The sequence below is a fragment of the Euphorbia lathyris genome, chromosome 8 (genome assembly GCF_963576675.1).
Source record: "Euphorbia lathyris chromosome 8, ddEupLath1.1, whole genome shotgun sequence".
Classification (NCBI taxonomy): Eukaryota; Viridiplantae; Streptophyta; class Magnoliopsida; order Malpighiales; family Euphorbiaceae; genus Euphorbia; species Euphorbia lathyris.
This window is the reverse complement of record NC_088917.1, coordinates 81,160,794-81,165,393: the sequence shown is the minus strand read 5'-3', so window position 1 is coordinate 81,165,393 and position 4,600 is coordinate 81,160,794. Positions and strand designations below refer to the sequence as shown.

The following is a 4,600-nucleotide window of genomic DNA, read 5'->3' as shown; positions in this document are numbered from 1 at the left end:
ACAAAATATGGCTTTACTTCACAACGAAACTTAATTCAGTTGATTGAATTGGTAGTCTGAATCCCATCATCGGATTTAGGAGTCCTAGCATTTCATCATCTCCATGTAATAGGTTCAGCTTCTTCTTGTGCTTAGATCTATGTTGCACTCAAATAGAAACGGATACAGGAAACAGTATTGGAAACAAAAAAGAAACGGAAACAGAAACAGATAGGAAAGGCGGTAATGCTTGTGAAAAAAAATTCCGTGCAACATAGGCTTAGAGTGAATGATTGATCCTTGGCTGTCAAATAGGAGCACAAACTAATGTACCTTATTTCTATGACATTTACACCAATGGAGTTGTTGCAATATGTAAACCTAATCGAATCAATGTCTCTGGCGAGAAGGAGGGTGCAGGAGACCCACCGACTCAAAACCCGTGTCTTCCGTTTCGATACAAACTTTGTAAAATAAATTCAATTTATTTATTGTGTCATCTCTTGAGTTGGTAATTTGGTAGGCTTACACATCACTTTCATCTCCTCCATCTGTCAAATTTTTGTTGTTTTTTTAATTAAAATCTATTTATTTTACATAATTTGTGGAAATTGTATAACAAGTTTCAGCTTATGCAATTCTACTTGTTCTTCTACTTGTTCTTGTAAGTGGTACTATTCATATTTAACCCTAATGTTTTAAGTGGTAGTATTCATATTTAACCCTAAAGTTTTAAGAAAATGCAGATTTAACTCTAACATATAAAATTATGTGAATTTAATTTTAACGTTTTCAATCAAACTCAATTTTAGTAATACGCTATTGAAAATTTGAACAAACTAGTTTGAGTGTTATTTAATTGTCACATTAGATCTTTCGAACAATTTGTTGACAAATTGAATCAATTTTGTACATTTTCGGTTCGTTTTTTTTGTAACCATATTAATAACACAATAAATATTTAAAACTATTAAGAAAAATTGATTAATTTAGAGATAAAGTGCAAAAATACCCTAACGTTTTGGGTCAGGAGAAATTTTAATCCTAACGTCAATTTTACACCTAATGTTGGTAGCCAAGAACAATTTTACCCTTATTATAAAACACAAATATTTTTGTTTCTTATTATGCACCAATTGTATATTTAAAAAAAAAATCATGTTTTATAATTTAATAATAGAATTGCTAATTAATATTTATAAATTCAGTGAATTTTTTGAATTTTTTTCTCCAATTTATAGACAGTATATTTGTTTTTATTTTTTATTTTTTCACATAGCTTATCAAATTTGAGACACACATGTCAGATCGGACATTGGCTGGTCAGCTGGATGTTGACGGGACAGAGTTTCTTTGAAGTTATTACTTCTGGTTTCAAATGAAACTATAATATAAAATAACCATTGTGCGACCACTATCATTCTAATTCATTCCTCAGTGCCCTGTTTTCCAAATCCAAAACAAAGTAGGAACACAATCATAAACTGGTCAAATTCTATACTGCACCGTATAGCCATTACCTGAGCTAATTCTATAGGTTATATGTATCATGGAACAGTTTGAATTAAAAGTTCAAACTTATAGTTAAGACCCTATCACATATCTCATATAAATCTCTGACAATTTGTTCCCACGTCTAAATAGAAGAAATTGTCTAATGGAATTTAATATAGCAAGCAATAGAAAAAATCGATTGACTAATGAAACATTCTTAAAGCCAATGCCAACAAATGAATAGTTCAAGAAAAAAGTTAGAATTTCAAAAACAAAACTATTTACTATAATGAAATTTCAATAGCATGCAGTTTCACTCCTGATATATTCCAGATATAAGAAAAGTATTCACATATAGCCACATCTGCCTCGAACAAAACTTTACAATATCTCAACTCGACTCTCCAATCATAATTGATAAACATCATCCTTCTTCTACCCAGATTGTTTACTTTCTTTACCCTGTGTTTATGCACCAAAAAACCAACAGTCTATACCATTTTAAAGGCCAATGTCGAAAGACACTTGCTCTTCTGTGTTGCAACCCTAGATAGTACGTATCCTTGTTGGGTTGTTGTCCAACAGTGCACGATCTCGGGAGCTAAAGAACATAACAAATTTGATGTTGTTCTTTATATGCTTTCGAATGTAATAGCCTTCTTCTGTAATAGCCTTGTTCTTTCTTATTTGATCTCCATTCAGACATGTAATAGCCCTCATCTGTAGAAACATTTGATGGTTTAAAAAAACATTCCACCACATTGTAGGAAATGTATAAGACATATAGGAATTGTGCAATATATCATCATTATTATCATAAGTGTTATCTCTGTTTCTTTTGAGTATTTTGATCCTTTGAAGAATATCAATTGTGTTAGCTACATACAGAAAAACTAAATATACTTACGATTATGAGTTGATTTGATTGCACCTGATTTATGAGACCGCTAACTCTTTAAAACACTCCCTAAAATAGCAAATAATACGTTTCATAAAAGTTAAAATCAATTATTCCATTTCTCTACCTTTTAATTTTTTTATTTTAAAATTTTGGTAAGAATGAAAAATAACTATTTTTAGAAAGAAAATTAACCGTTGTCTATCAGCAGAGCAAACATTAATAGTTGACCAAACCCAACTAAATCTGATTCACACACCAAACAAAATTTTAATTAATTTTAAAATAAATTAAAATTAGTTCACCTTCTTCAAACAATAGAAACCACAACAAATGTGAGTCCACAAGCAGCTCGGCAGAGAACATAGAAGATAATTATGGTTACAACTGAACCACTTAAGCAAGATATTCTTCCCAGAATTATGCAGAAAACACCATCTAATGTCTGAACTATTCATAGACCTCAAAGTCTACCTCTCATCCCATACTCTTTTTCGATCATGTCCGAGATAGATCCTCCACTCAGTATAGATAAGATATTCGCCAATCCAAAACTAGCTGCAATTATTACTGCTTTGTCTAATTTCAGATTAAACCTGTCATAAAAATACTTTGCAATTATATTAACAGTTGTAAGTTCCAAACTATTTTCAGTTGTAACCATATCTACATAGATTGCAATATATTTTTGCTTAAATTTCAAAATTTTACCTATGATTTAGTTGCATCAACACCCCAAAGCTTCAATCGCTCTTCTATCTCTCATTGGCTTTCAATCCAAATACACAAAAACCAATCATCATCAAACTCATACAGATCATGAAAAGAGAGGAAATGGATTTCAAGCAACGGTTGGACTTAAGAAGAGGAGACAGTGACATTGATTCTTCAAGAAGTGATTCATAGTCGGGTTTTGGTGTTGTTGAAAAGCACCAACTGATTTTGATTTGTGCTCCTGTTGGTAAACATTGTTCCTGCTGTTTCAGGACAAATTGAAAATGGGAAGGGACACCCGGAAATGGAAACAAAATGGACATGGACATCGAATTTAAGAGCTAAATTACCTGATACAGATCTTGAAAAGAGAGGAAATGGATTTCAAGCAACTGTTGGGCTTAAGGAGAGGAGACAGTGACATTGATTCTTCAAGAAGTGATTCATAGTCCGGTTTTGGTGTTGTTGAACCAGATCATGAAAAGAACCAACTGATTTCGATTTGTGCTCGTGTTGGTAATGATGAAACTAGCAAATTCCAGCATCATAACAGAATACATAGATAAATATGGGTTAACAATTATTCACATTTTCACGTTTCATAAAATTGAAAAAAAAAAAAAAGATTGCAACAACCAACCTTGTTATGTATGAGTAAACTAATTCACGTTTCATCATAACAGACTAATTTTTATGTTTTTAATAAATTTTAATCAAAGTTTGAACAATTCGTAAATTATTAACAATATATGGTATCATCTCGAAAATAATTCATGAAGGAAAAATGGTACTATTAAAACTAATTTATCGTATTTTGATATAAATCGGTAAAAATGCTGAATTTTATTAAAATTATGACTAAATGGAGTTAATGAATGATTTCAACTTGTTGTAAATTTTATTCGAGATGTATTCCTATTATTTTAAATAAAATCGGATTTGTTTGAATATGGAAGTTATGATTTTTTTTTATTATTATTAAAAGTGGATGAGGGTGGTGAGCATGGAGCCTAGACATAACTATGTCCAAATGTCGGCCAAACAGTTTTTTTTTTATATATTATATATGATTGATATCAAAGTCATTTTTACAAACACTAGGCTTTCTAGAGAAATCTAGTAGTATAAATATCAAACTAATTTTTTTTTTGTGTAATATATATATAATTGGAGGTAAAGGCTATGCTTACTTTCTAGAATTGTTCCTTTTTTTTTGTAGGAAAAGAAAAGAAAAACAAGCCAACAACCCCACAAACTAACCCGGGATTAGCCTAGGAAAGCTAACCCTAACTGGATCATCTGAAAGCAAAGAAAAGAGGAAATCCGGAGAAGACGAGAAAGTTGAGACTCCCAACATCCTCACATGGCCCTTAGCAGCTAGGCAGTCTCCAGCCCTGTTCTGCTCACATGGCCTTCTTGAATTGTTCCTTTAAGTATGATAATTTAATTTAGGGTAAATTATAAAATTGGGTCAAATGAACCTTTACATATTTAAACCAATTAGCCAACTCATTA

The 4,600-nt window shown here is 31.2% G+C and overlaps 1 long non-coding RNA gene across 1 annotated transcript; it reads right to left on the bottom strand.

Moving 5' to 3' along the window:
• Positions 1-1,796: 1,796 nt before the first annotated feature.
• Positions 1,797-3,852, bottom strand: LOC136203953 (uncharacterized). Its single transcript, XR_010674997.1, has 4 exons — positions 3,436-3,852; positions 3,083-3,348; positions 2,677-2,967; positions 1,797-2,193 (listed from the first exon to the last, which is right to left on the bottom strand). It is a non-coding gene; the product is annotated as an uncharacterized lncRNA (long non-coding RNA).
• Positions 3,853-4,600: the final 748 nt, after the last annotated feature.